The following is a 15,723-nucleotide window of genomic DNA, read 5'->3' as shown; positions in this document are numbered from 1 at the left end:
TGTGAAGGAATATAACCATTATTATATGAATCCCTATTAAAAAAGAATATAACTACTATAATACTGCCCCTATGTACAAGAATATAACTACTATAATACTGCCTCCTATATACAAGAATATAACTACTATAATACTGCCCCCTATATACAAGAATATAACTACTATAATACTGCCCCCTATATACAAGTATATAACTACTATAATACTGCTTCCTATATACAAGAATATAACTACTATAATACTGTCATATATACAAGAATATAACTACTATAATACTGTGCCCTATATACAAGAATAGAACGACTATAATACTGCCCCTATATACAAGAATATAACTACTATAATACTGCACCCTATATACAAGAATATAACGACTATAATACTGCCCCTATATACAAGAATATAACTACTATAATACTGCCCCTATATACAAGAATATAACTACTATAATACTGCCACCTATATACAAGAATATAACTACTATAATACTGCCCCTATATACAAGAATATAACTACTATAATACTGCCCCTATATACAAGAATATAACTACTATAATACTGCCCTCTATATACAAGAATATAAATACTATAATACTGCCCCCTATATACAAGAATATAACTACTATAATACTGCTTCTATATACAAGAATATGATTACTATAATACTGCTCCTATATACAAGAATATAACTACTATAATACTGCCCTATAAACAAGAATATAACTACTATAATACTGCTCCTATATACAAGAATATAACTACTATAATACTGCCTCCTATGTACAAGAATATAACGACTATAATACTGCCCCTATATACAAGAATATAACTACTATAATACTGCTCCTATATACAAGAATATAACTACTATAATACTGTCCCCTATATACAAGAATATAACTACTATAATACTGCTCCTATATACAAGAATATAACTACCATAATACTGCTCCTATATACACGAATATAACTACTATAATACTGCCCCTATGTACAAGAATATAGTTACTATAATACTGCCCCTATATACAAGAATATAACTACTATAACACTGCTCCTATATACAAGAATATAACTACTATAATACTGCCCTCTATATACAGGATTATAACTACTATAATACTGCTCCTATATACAAGAATATAACTACTATAATACTGCCCCTATATACAAGAATATAACTACTATAATACTACCTCCTATGTACAAGAATATAACCACTATAATACTGCTCCTATATACAAGAATATAACTACTATAATACTGCCCCTATATACAAGAATATAACTACTATAATACTGCCCCTATATACAAGAATATAACTACTATAATACTGCCCCTATGTACAAGAATATAACTACTATAATACTGCCCCCTATGTATAAGAATATAACTACTATAATACTGCCCTATAAACAAGAATATAACTACTATAATACTGCCCTATAAACAAGAATATAACTACTATAATACTGCCCCCTATATACAAGAATATAACTACTATAATACTGCTCCCTATATACAAGAATATAACTACTATAATACTGCTCCTATATACAAGAATATAACTACTACAATACTGCCCCCTATATACAAGAATATAACTACTATAATACTGCCCCTACGTACAAGAATATAACTACTATAATACTGCCCCTATATACAAGAATATAACTACTATAATACTGTCCCTATATACAAGAATATAACTACTATAATACTGCTCCTATATACAAGAATATAACTACTATAATACTGCCCCTATATACAAGAATATAACTACTATAATACTGCCCCCTATATACAAGAATATAACCACTATAATACTGCTCCTATATACAAGAATATAACTACTATAATACTGCTCCTATATACAAGAATATAACTACTATAATACTGCTCCTATATACAAGAATATAACTACTATAATACTGCCCCTATATACAAGAATATAACTACTATAATACTGCTCCTATATACAAGAATATAACTACTATAATACTGCTCCTATATACAAGAATATAACTACTATAATACTGCTCCTATATACAAGAATATAACTACAATAATACTGCCCCTATATACAAGAATATAACTACTATAATTATCTTTTTTATTTGAAAACTTGCAACAAATTATTACAATACCTTTGCAATACACTCATAACAGATAAAGAAAATAAACATTTGTCTCTTAATAACATCACAATCATTAAACAAGCCATAATATATGAATATTGCTCCAGTATAGATTGTTTCAACTATTTTTCATGATATTATTCTAGACAGTATTACAGGAGAGTTCTTCTTTATTGATAACCGGGCAGCATCGCGCACACCACAGAGGGTACACGGTCACCACAATGATGGCATATAGTGAACCTCTATGATATAAACGGAGTTTGGGGTAGAAGTCTCCATACAGCAGCTGAGAGTTTCACTGTCCCACTAGATGTGGTGACTGCAGGGACACTGCAGGGACATTACTCTGTAGATTTGTCTCTTGTATAAAGATGACATTGGTTTTGTCGCCAGACAGACGCTGGAATATCGCCTGCCGCCTGCTCCTATTCTTCACACTGTTCACATTAATAGGAGGCGATTTTCAGCCTCATCCTGGTTACATGTCTTTCCTACTTTTTTTCCTTCTTCCACTGCTATGTCCTGTAACACCCCATCTTTTGGTGTACATTGGGGGGTCAGCATCTTCATCCTGAGGTTCGTCATCTGGGTTGTGTGAGCAGACTTGCTCCATCTCTGCTTCTTCTTCCTGGTCATCTTCTCCCAGCGCACAGTAACGTCCCCCAGTTATCGCCAGCACTGGAGACTCCGGTGATTTCTTTGCAGCAGTGATTTTTTTCCTAGAAGAATTATCTGTTTTACTTATCCTTTTAACCGTCTGAAATCCCTCCTCATCGATACTGGTCGCTGCGGCTGGATCAGCTGGTTCCTTACTGGTCACTGCGGCTGGATCAGCTGGTTTTTTACTGGTCGCTGCGGCTGGCCCAGCTGGTTTTTTACTGGTCGCTGCGGCTGGATCAGCTGGTTCCTTACTGGTCACTGCGGCTGGATCAGCTGGTTCCTTACTGGTGTTGGGCAGATGTTTAGATGTTTTGGTGACAGAGTGACTGGATATTTTGCTTTTAGCATGACCTCTATTTTCAGTGGCTGGTGACACTTGTGCAGCATCCACAGGTGGTACATTCGTCTCTGGAGCAGGGTCTCTGGTACTTCGGCTCACATCATCACTGGGACCTCCAGGTTCTGGGGTTGTATCTACACATATGGAGACATCCTCATGGTCTTCCTCCATGGCTTCTTTAAAGGTCTCCTCCTTATTATGCTCTGCATGTGGACACTCCCGGAATGTATGTCCAGGTCCTAAGCACAGGTTACAGATGACAGGTCCTGTACAATCGTCCTTCACGTGCCCAAACTGACCACATAGTGAGCACTTAATACGGGAACAGTTGAATGCCAGGTGTCTGCCCCCACATCTATGGCACAGTCGTGGTTGACCAGGGTAGTAACATACGCCTCTCTCCGAGCCCAGGTAGAAGTAGTGCGGCAGCTGTCTGGTCACTCCATTCTCCTGAAACAGCTGGATCTTGGCAGAATATCCTCCATTCCAGAGCTCCTCCTCATCATAGATCTTTGTTGGCAGTCTCTTCACCTCACAATATCTGCTCAACCAGTGCTGCAAATCTGCCAGAGCCACCACCTCAGACTGGAACAGGACGGTGGCGGTGACTACCTGGGGTTTAGTCAGCTGGATGACATGTAGATGCTCCCACATCGCGTGCTCCTTTGTATCGTTATAAATACTCCAGAACAAATCTAGACTATATTGCAGCTTGAAACTAATGTCATAATTCCTGCTGGAGGGAACGTGGATCAGAGCGAACACCTCAGAAGCTTTAAACTTCATAAACTCCTTCAACAAAACTTTCCCAATGTGAAGTCTGGAGGGGAGGTTTTCCTCTGGTCCTGAGTACCTGATTCTGACCGCGTTCCTCCTCTGAGGTGTGGGGTTAGTCGGTCTTGTGACGCTGGAGAACAGTCTCCTGTACTGAGGTCTGTCAGCAGGTGGGTCAGGACTGGACCTCTCCTCAGCTGATTGTACTGCAGATCCTCCTGTGTCTGCTCCTGATCGCTGTGTAACCTGCACTCCATTCATTGACACTGCGGACGGCTGAACCTCCAGAACAGGGTCTGCAATGTCCGCCTCAGCCTGTGCCGCTGGTTCATCAGATATCAGACTGTCAATCACCGCGCTGAGCGAGGTCTCACTTATAATATCAGGACATGAGGCACTTTCTTGCTCACTCCCAGGAGTGCCACTCGCATTCACTTCATCAGTACTGCACATCAAGTCTACTGCAGTTAACCCCCTCGTCAGCTGGCACACATTTCTCTGCAGCTTTAGCAGCATTTGTGTTGGCTGATTGCACAGACCCCACACATGATGAGAGATGTGATCCTCCAGCCACTGCACACTCATATCTTCCAGGGTTTCCCTGCTCCACAATATTATAGTCAGTGTCTTTTTTTGCAATGATATTTTTTCTCTTCACAGTTTGAGCTCTGGTCTCCCTTTTGTTCTCTATTGCCCGGTTCTTTATTTTGGGACTGTGCATGATTCTTTCTGCAATCTCTCCTTCAATATCACCAGCTCACGTGTGCAAACATCCAGACACTCACATTTCATCAGCTTTGCCTTTGGATCAGTCTCTTGGTTAATTTCAGTTCTCAACTTGCGAACTTGCATTTCCATTTTAAAGATATTTTTCTTTGTCATTTTTGTGCACAATTCACCAACATCATGAGATTCAGTTGACTCACCAGCCACCATTTCCAGATCTTCACCTCCACCATCTCCATGCTGCAGGTCAAACTCCAGACTCTAGGCTTTCCCAGGATCATCAGCCCAGGACCCCTCCCCTCCACCTGGGTCAGAAGCCATGCATAGTCCTAACAGGGAGCTCACAAGCACACATCTATCCTCTTCTATGGACAAGAATATAGCTACTATAATACTGCCCCCTATATACAAGAATATAACTACTATATTACTGCCCCTATATACAAGAATATAACTACTATAATACTGCTCCTATATACAAGAATATAACTACTATAATGCTGCCCCCTATATACAAGAATATAACTACTATAATACTGCCTCTATATACAAGAATATAACTATTATAATACTGTTCCTATATACAAGAATATAACTACTATAATACTGCCTCTATATACAAGAATATAACTACTATAATACTGCCTCCTATATACAAGAATATAACTACTATAATACTGCCCCTATATACAAGAATATAACTACTCTAATACTGCCCCTATATACAAGAATATAACTACTATAATACTGCCCCTATATACAAGAATATAACTACTATAATACTGCCCCTATATACAAGAATATAACTACTATAATACTGCCCCTATATACAAGAATATAACTACTATAATACTGCCCCTATATACAAGAATATAACTACTATAATACAGCCCCCTATATACAAGTATATAACTACTATAATACTGCCCCTATATACAAGAATATAACTACTATAATACTGCCCCCTATATACAAGAATATAACGACTATAATACTGCCTCCTATATACAAGGCTATAACTACTATAATACTGCCCCTATATACAAGAATATAACTACTATAATACTGACCCTATATACAAGAATATAACTACTATAATACTGCCCCCTGTATACAAGAATATAACTACTATAATACGGAAGGCTTAAACGCAATGCATCCTGTACCTCTTCTCCCTACTGATCTTTCTAGCTAACATTTATGGGTTGTTGGTCCACGTCAGTAAACGTTCTAGATTCTGAATTACCAGATGATCCGTGTTATGCCTCTGAGTGGCAATATGGACCTCCGAGTCCAGAAAAGCTTCCTCTAGCCAATATACTCTGTAAATTGTTAGGCTATGTTCACACGCTTAACAAAAAAACGTCTGTAAATACAGAGCTGTTTTTAAGGGAAAACAGTCGCTGATTTTCAGCCTTTTTTTTAACCCCTTTAGGACACAGCCTGTTTTGGCCTTGTGGACACAGCCTATTTTTTAAAATCTGACATGTGTCACTTTATGTGGTAATAACTCCGGAATGCTTTTACCTATCCAAGCGATTCTGAGATTGTTTTCTCGTGACATATTGTACTTTATGTTAGTGAAAAAATTTGGTCGATAAATTCAATATTTATTTGTGAAAAACTTCAAATTTTAGCAAAAATTTGCAAAAATTTGCATTTTTCTAAATTTAAATGTATTTGCTTGTGAAACAGATAGTAATACCACACAAAATAGTTACTAGTTAACATCCCCTATATGTCTACTTTATGTTTGCATCATTTTTTTTCACGTACTTTTATTTTTCTAGGACGTTACAAGGCTTAGAACTTTAGCAGCAATTTCTCATATTTTCAATAAAATTTCAAAAGGCTATTTTTTCAGGGACCAGTTCAGTTCTGAAGTGGCTTTGAGGGCCTTATATATTAGAAAGTCCCCATAAATCACCCCATTTTGAAAACTGCACCCCTCAAGGTATTCAAAACCACATTCAGAAAATATTTTAACCCTTTAGGCGTTTCACAGGAATTAAGGCAAAGTAGAGGTGAAATTTACAAATTTCATTTTTTTTGCCGAAATTCATTTGTAATAAAAAAAAATCTGTAACACAGAAGGTTTTACCAGGGAAACGCAACTCAATATTTATTGCCCATATTCTGCAGATTTTAGAAATATCCAACATGTGGCCCTAGTGTCCTAATGGACTGAAACACAGGCCTCAGAAGCAAAGGAGCAGCTAGTGGATTTCGGGGCCTCCTTTTTTTAGGAATATATTTTAGGCACCATGTCAGGTTTGAGGCGGTCTTGTGGTACCTAAACAGCCGAAACCCCTCCAAAGTGACCCCATTTTGGAAACTACACCCCTCAAGGCATTTTTCTAGGGGTATAGATAGCATATTGACCCCACAGTTTTTTTGCAGAATTTAGTGGAATTAGTCTGTGAAGATGAAAATCACCTATTTTTCTGTGGAAACATAGAATTTTTTCATTTTTACAAGGAATAAAGGAGAAAAAGCACCCCAAAATTTGTAAAGCAATTTCTCCCGATTACGGCAATACCCCATATGTGGTCGTAAACTGATGTTTGGACCCACAGCAGGGCTCAGGAGGGAAGGAGCGCCTTTTGGATTTTGGAGCGCAGATTTTGCTGGATTGGTTTTCAGTGCCATGTCGGGTTTGCAACGCCCCGGAGGGACCAAAACAGTGTAAACCCCCCAAAAGTGACCCCATTTTGGAATCTACACCCCTCAAGGAATTTTTCTAGGGGTATAGTGAGATTTTGGCCCCTCAGGATCTTTTTTAGAGCTAAGGTGACCAAAAAACAGCGATTTTGGCGCTTTAAATTCTTTATTTATTACAGCGTTCACCGTGCGCAATAAATTACGTTTTAATTTATTCTGCCGGTCGGTACGATTATGGCGATACCATATGTGTATAGATTTTTTTACGTTTTGCAGCGTTTGCACAATAAAATTAAGTTTCTATAAAATAATTTATTTTCTGGGACACGCTATTTTGAGCCGTAACGTTTTTATTTTTTCGTCAAAAAAGCTGTGGGAGGTCTTGTTTTTTGCGGGACGGGTTGTAGTTTTTATTGGTACCATTTTGGGGTAAATGCGACTTTTTGATCACTTTTTATTCTATATCTTGGGAGGGGTGGTGACTAAAAAATAGCGATGCTGACAGTTTTCCGTTTATTTTGTTTGCGGCGTTCACCGTGCGGAAAAATTAACATTATAGTTTCATAGATTGGGTCGTTACGAACGCGGCGATACCAAATATGTGTACTTTTTTTTTAACGTTTTCATTTTTTCCCTATAATAAATGACTTATTATAGGAAAACAAAACCTTTTATTTTTACACTTTTATAAAAAAAATTTATTAACTTTTTTTTACTTTTTACACTTTATATTTTTGTTTATTAACTTTTCTTTTACTTTTTACACTTTCTTTTTTTGACCTGCAGCTCTGATCGCTGCTAGAATACATTACACTACCTAGGTAGTGTAATGTATTCCAACTGTCAGTGTGACATCACAGTCACTCTGACAGTTGGTCTACGAGGATCAACAGAGGCTGATCCTCATAGGCTGACATACATGGCAGACCTGGGGGCCGTTGTCTGGCCCCCGGGTGCCATCACAAGCATCAGAAGCCCCCACGATTCCATGGGGGCTGCTGATGCGCTACAAACCCGCTACATGCGGAGATCGCAATCGAGCCCCGCATGTAACGGGTTAATTGCCGAAATCAGCGGCGATGAGCCGCTGATCGGCAACACTGGAGAGTGTCAGCTGTCGGGGACAGCTGATCTCCAAGTTCCCGATGCACACTGTCGCCGACAGTGTGCATCGGGAACGGCACAGTGACTTTCTGTCACTCTGACAGGAAGCCTATCAGGACCAGCCGAAGGTTGGTCCTGATGGGCTTCTGTCCATGGCAGACCCGGAAGCCATTGTTTGGCTTCCGTTTGCCATACTAACTATCGGCAGACCCCGCGATTTCAGACGGGGGTCTGCCGATATGTTAGAAACCCCTAAAATTCGGCGATTGCACCCGATCGCCGAATTTAAGGGGTTAATGCGCCGAAATCAGCGGCAAAGGACCGCTGGCCGGCAAGAGGGGAGTGTCAGCTGTCGGCGACAGCTGACCTCCTGGTTCCCGGTGCACACTGTCGCCGACAGTGTGCACCGGGATTAACTCAGTAACTGTACGTCCTCGTGCGGGAAGTAACTTCCCGCAACGACGTACAGTTACGTCCTGGTGCGGGTAGGGGTTAAGCAACTTGCGTTTTTGGAGATGTTTTTCTATTGAGTCAATGAAAAATGACTCCAAAAACGGCTCAAGAAGTGACTTGCACTTGTTTTTACGAGCACATGACACAACCCCGTCTATCAGAGTCTCCTATTATAATGCACTGCACACGGTTTCCTGGTGCGCAAGCGCAGATGAAAGTAATAAATGAAGGGGAAATAATAAAATAAAACGGGGAAGAACTTCTAAACACAATATTTTAGTTAGTCCCATATATCCACTTTTTAAAAAACATTATATATAAAGTGGCCAACCTCTTTATAAGCCAGCATTAGTAATGTCATCCACCTATACCCCTCAAAACCGTCTGCCTGCGCCACGAACCCCAAAAGTTTAAAATGTTGACGAATACAAGACTTTTTGGAAACTTGGACTAATCATAGGGGCTAAAAAACTGGAGTATAGAAAGAAGGACATTTATTAGGCATTCAAATGTTCCCACCTAGAGGAGAGGGATCACAATCATGGCAGCCTGTCTTGGTGACTGAGAGCACAAAGGTCTTCTTAGAAGTCGTCTAGTGTGAGGTCGAAGGTCTACTGGCCTCCAATCATTCAGGAAAGTCCACCTCGGAATGGATATGTTGGGCAACCCAAGAGACTGCAGAAAGTCCTGAAGTACAGTCAAGCCTCGTAACATCATAAGTTCCCACACAGATGGCGTACGCTGCAGTGAATGGAACGGCTCCCGTTCGCATTCTCTATGGGGATGTATGTGTAAAGGATCTGCCAGGCACAACTTCTGTGTATACGCCCATAGGTAATCAGTCTGCACCTGAGTCTATGTCTGTGAGACTGACTCCATCTTCCACCACTCAGGATGGCAGGCTTAGGAGTGGGAGAGCCTATCGCAGCCTGGCCAGACGGAGCTAGCTCCCGCCCTCTGTCTATTTATACCTGCCTTTCCTGTTCCTCCTTTGCTTGTGATTCTTCTCGTGTGGTTTCCTGGCCCAGCTACAGCTTCTACTATTTGATCCTGCTCCATACTGACCCTGGCTTTCTGACTACTCTCCTGCTCTGCGTTTGGTACCTCGTTCACTCCTGGTTTGACTCGGCTCGTTCACCACTCTTGTTGCTCACGGTGTTGCCGTGGGCAACTGCCCCATTTCCCTTAGCTTGTGTACCCTTGTCTGTTTGTCTCGTGCACTTACTGAGCGTAGGGACCGCCGCCCAGTTGTACCCCGTCGCCTAGGGCGGGTCGTTGCAAGTAGGCAGGGACAGAGTGGCGGGTAAATTAGGGCTCACTTGTCCGTTTCCCTACCCCTATCATTACATAATGTGCCGTATTCCATCTCTGCGTCGTTAATCGACACATACAGAGATGAAAAAAAAAAATGGCAGCCCCCATAGAGAAGTAAAAGAAAGAAAAAAGTAAAACACAAATAAATAACATTTATTTTAATAACATACTAAAAGCAAAAACATATAAAAAAAAATTTTTTCGTGACACCTTCCCTTTAAGGAACATCTTAATATTAATTCCTGCCGTCTGTCTCACTTAATTTGGATGAAGGAAATGAAGCTCCTCACATCACTTAACAGCCGCTCATCATATAGAAGAATTATTGTCTCCGTTTTACGACAGGGATTATTATGTGTCTTTCTCTATAATATTACGAGCTCCACCTCTATGGCTCTGTTCACACAGATTTTTTTGCAGGCGGAAAAAAAATGTCTCCGAATTCCTTCAGGAATTTCGAGGCAAATTTTGAACTCCCCGTACCTATTTTTCTGTGTTTTTTCGGCCACAGCCATTGAAGCGAATGCAAGGACCGCAGGGAAAAAACGACTCAGAAACGAGCGCTGGTTTTTTCTGATTCTCATTGATTCAATGGGAGGTCAAAGGCGGAAACTGCAGCAAGAAAGGACATGGCGCTTTTTGTTCCCGCAAGTGGCCAAGAGCCATTCGGGAGAAAAAGTGCCTAGGCCTCCCATTGAATGGGGGGGGGGGGGGGTTCTGAAGATTTTTGGCAGTGATTCCGACGCAGTTTCCGAGTCAAAATCAGTGCCAAAAAACTCTGTGTGAACTGACCCTATGAGCTCCAACATGTGAAGTTTTTTTCACAGGGTTTAGTCGTTAACCCCTTCACCAGGGGCGTAGCTATAGGCTCATGGGCCTGGGTGCAAGAATTCAGCTTGGGCCCCCCTACCCCTCCCAACAACACCATCACCAGACTCCTGCGCGCTCCTATGCCCAGACGCCTTGCCAAACAGCCCCCATAGTATAATGCCCCCACACAGTATAATGCTCCCATAGCTGCCCCACACATTATAATGCCCCATAACTGCCCATACATTATAATGCCCCCCATATCAGCCCCTACAGTATAATGCCCCCCATACAGTATAATGCCCCCATATCAGCTCCCCATACAGTATAATTCCCCCATATCAGCCCCTACAGTATACTGCCCCACATAGCTGCGCCTATACAGTATAATAATGCCCCCATATCTGCTCTCCATACAGTATAATAATGCCCCCATATCAGCTCTCCATACAGTATAATTCCCCCATATCAGCTCTCCATACAGTATAATTCCCCCATATCAGCTCTCCATACAGTATAATGCCCCCATATCAGCTCCACATACAGTATAATGCCGCCCATATCAGCCCCCCCCGCCATATCAGCCCCCCCCATACAGTATAATGCCGCCCATATCAGCCCCCCATGCAGTATAATTCCCCCCTATCTTATCAGCCCCCATGCCATATCAGCCACCCATGCAGTATAATGCCCCCCCGCCATATCAGCCCCCCCCCCCATACAGTATAATGCCCCCATATGTGCATAATAGAAAAATAGCATAATTACTTACCTATCCCCGTTCCGACGCCGGGTGGAGGATCTTTCGCTTCCTCCGGTGCGCGCTATGAGTGACTCGGAGCAGGCAGGCCCGATTATGTCGCTACATCCCGCCTGCCTGCGTTGAGCCGCTCAGGGCACAGTGAACGCTGGAGCAAGGAGACGTCAGCTCCTTGCTCCAGCATTGAATGGAACCGGGATCTCGCTGAGTGACTCGCATCCCCCCGGAGGTCTTCACATGAATCCCCAGGGGGACGCGACCCACAGTGTGTAATGTATTGTGTTGTATTGTGCAGTTTGCGGTGGAGAGAGGAGGGGGGCTGTAATTTAACGGGCCCCCCCTCTCCACCGCAAAACACAGACAGCACAATACAACACAATACATTACAACACAACACAATACAATACAGTCTCTGCAGCTCACCTAGAGTTCTCCGCACCGGCTCTTCCACTGCACTGACTGGAAGACGTGTCACGTGACGTCACGGTCACATGGTACACTAAGTATACCATGTGACCGTAACCAGGAAGAGCCGGCTTCACGGCACAGAAAATTTATTTAACCAGCATGCTGTATGGCAACGGGGGCCCCCCCAGGCTTAAGGGCCCGATCGCAACTGCGACCCCTATAGCTACGCCACTGCCCTTCCCGCCGTAGCCATTTTTCGGATTTTCACTTTTCGTTTTTTCCTCCCCACCTTCCAAAAGCCGTAACTTTTTTATTCTTCCATCAATATTGCCGTATGAGGGCTTGTTTTTAGCGGGACGAGTTGTAGATTTTCAGAGCACCATTTACTGTAAAATAATATATGTGGGGTGGAATAGGGAAAAAAACGATTCCTCAATCTTTTGGGTGGTTTTGTTTTGACGCCGTTCACCGTGCGGCCTGTTACCTTTATTCTACCAGTCAATACGATGACGGCGATACCCAATTTATATCCTTATTTTATTATGTCTTACAAAGAAACTGATTGTTTAAAATAAAATTTGTGTTTTGTCACTTTTATATTTTTCCGTCGATTTGGCGGTATGAGGGCTTATATTTTGCGGAGCGAGTTGTAGTTTATATTGGTACCATTTTGGGGTACATGAGACTTTTTGATCACTTTTTATTTACATTTTTGTGGGAGATGAAGTGACTACAAAACAGCAATTCTGACGGTTTTATTTTTTACGGCGTTCAGACTAAATAACGATATATCGTAACAGTTCAGAGTTTTACGGATGTGTCGATACCAGTTGTCTTAATTTTTATTTTATTTTTACATTGTACTTATGGGAAAACGTTTTTTTTTTTTTTACTTATTAAAAAAACACGTAATTTTACTGTTTTTTTACTTGTCCCTCTAGGGGCTTTGAACCAGTGATCGCTGGATGGCTTGCACGATATACTGCGATACTAATGTAACAGTATATTGTGATGCTGACAGTCTCCTATGAAGCTCTCCTGGAGGCGGGGCTTTATAAGAGTACAAAGATGGCGGACCCATAAGTCAACAAAAGGCACCCCCTGATCGCGCCACCGAGGGGGTGGGGCGTTGGAACGTTACAGAGTCGCCCTTGTTTTTAGTCAATTGAATACAGCCGACACGTACGTTCTATGAAGCGGGCTCAGCCCATGACACGGCTTCATACTCCCTCACCCAACATGCGCTGTATATATACGGCAGATGTTGGGAAGGGGTTAAGGGTACTTATGCCCAGCGCCACCTTTTAATGGCGCTGTGTCGAAAGCTCGGCACGGATGACAGGCTGTCTAAAGACAATTGGGCTCCAATGCTAACGGCTGGGATCAGAGTTACATCTGATCCTGGCCATTTAACCCCTTAGATGCTGCCGTTTCAGAGGGAGCGGGCTCCCTCTGTCAACCCATCGGTACCCCCACGACATGATCACGGGGCCACAATGGTTTCTATGCCAGCATTGTGCCTAGACAGGAGCCACAGGTCTGTCTTGAGTGTATGCCAGAGGCCTAATACACTCTCATACATCAAGGCCAAAAGTAGGCTGGTCACTAAAGGGTTAAAAAGAAAGGTTTGTTTTTTCCCTTCACTCTCGCTCACTATACGAGCGATCTCCAACCTGTGGCTCGCTGGTTGCTGAAAAATGACATCTCTCAGGGCATGCTGGGAGTTGTAGTTTATAAAGTGCGGTCATTCGGCGAGCACGTGAACGATTAATATCGCGTTATGCTGGTAATTTGGGTCATACAGAAGAAAATTTGAGAATTTATATTCCCTGGCCATTTATTTTCTAGAAAGAATTGCTGTCTAAATGCCTCATCACAAGTTCCAGCTGCTGTCACTTCCCCATGCTTTACACTGCAGCTCTGCTTGTTCAGATTGGCTGCTGTGTATAAACACAAGCTCAACAGGAATTCATTGCATGCGGAAGGAATAATTATAAACTACAAGAAACTAAACCACCGGTGAGAAGATGATCAGGCGATCGGCGCACAAAGGGGAGGAGCCTAAATAATTCCTGGAGATCGGTTTGAAATATTACAAGGAAATTAAGGAAAACTGCGATTCTGAAGACTTCTAGAACAATGGACGGGCACTTCTTGCCCTCCCCCTATGATTGGTGTGTAGGGGGGGGGGGGGGGTCATTACTCTATTCAGTGGATCAGTCTTTTGTTTTGTGTGGGACAAGTGAAATAAGTAGGACGGGGGATGGGCACAGGAGACGTCTCTGATCCGGATCCATAGTCACGTCTGGAGTTGTGGCGGCAACAAAACCCGCGGACATCAATATGAATGAAACGCGCGCAGGGTCAGGGCTCATGTGCTTTTGGGGGGGGGGGTCCATGACAAACGGGGTAAACATGATCTACACTTATCAGGGGCAGGGAAGACCTGGGCACAGGGACTGTCACCCAAGGACCTACATCCACCTGGAGCCGACCCCGTAAATATCTGTATGTAGCACTGGGCCTAGAATAAGGGATAGACATGGGTGTGTGCTGCGATGTTCTGCAGAGAGTGGTGTCTAGATAGGGGGCATGGGGTGCCAGATGCAATGTTCTGCAGAGAGTGGTGTCTGAATAGAGAGGAATGGGTGTAGCTGCAATGTTCTGCAGAGTGGTGTCTAAATAGGGGGCATGGGGTGTGAGCTGCAATGTTCTGCAGAGAGTGATGTCTAGATAGGGGGCATGGGGTGCAGCTGCAATGTTCTGCAGAGAGTGATGTCTAGATAGGGGGCATGGGGTGTGAGCTGCAATGTTCTGCAGAGAGTGATGTCTAGATAGGGGGCATGGGGTGCAGCTGCAATGTTCTGCAGAGAGTGATGTCTAGATAGGGGGCATGGGGTGTCAGCTGCAATGTTCTGCAGAGAGTGATGTCTAGATAGGGGGCATGGGGTGTGAGCTGCAATGTTCTGCAGAGAGTAGTGTCTAGTGTCAAAGCTGCAATATTCTGCAGACAGTAATGTCTGGTCAGGGAGGCACAATGTGTCAGCTGCAATGTTCTGCAGAGAGTTGTGCCTGAATAGGGAAGCCTAGGGTGTCAGCTGCAATGTTCTGCAGAGATTACCGTCTGGTGAGGGAGTCATCATGAACTCTTAGGGTATGTTCCCACGGCCTAATTACGGACGTAAATCGGGCGTTTTTGCCCCGAATTACGCCCGAAAATAGCGCCTCAATAGCGCTGACAAACATCTGCCCATTGAAAGCAATGGGCAGACGTTTGTCTGTTCACACGAGGCGTATATTTACGCGCCGCTGTCAAATGACGGCGCGTAAATAGACGCCCGCGTAGAAGAAGTGACCTGTCACTTCTTTGGCCGTAATTGGAGCCGCTATTCATTGACTCCAATGAAAAGCAGCGCTAATTACGGCCGTAATGGACGCGGCGTTCAAGCGCCTGCACATGCCGGTACGGCTGAAATTACGAGGATGTTTTCAGGCTGAAACATCCCCGTAATTTCAGCCGTTACGGACCCCCCCTTAGGGTATGTTCACACGGCGGGGGTCCGTAACGGCT

General features: G+C 42.8%; 1 long non-coding RNA gene across 5 annotated transcripts in view; it reads right to left on the bottom strand.

The window, feature by feature from the left end:
* LOC142743675 (uncharacterized) overlaps positions 1–15,723 on the bottom strand; it is a 30,818-nt gene that overhangs the window by 10,398 nt on the left and 4,697 nt on the right. The window lies entirely within an intron of this gene.

The sequence above is a fragment of the Rhinoderma darwinii genome, chromosome 2 (assembly GCF_050947455.1).
Source record: "Rhinoderma darwinii isolate aRhiDar2 chromosome 2, aRhiDar2.hap1, whole genome shotgun sequence".
NCBI lineage: Eukaryota > Metazoa > Chordata > Amphibia > Anura > Rhinodermatidae > Rhinoderma > Rhinoderma darwinii.
Note: the sequence above shows the minus strand (reverse complement) of the source record. Positions and strands in the feature narration are given on the sequence as shown.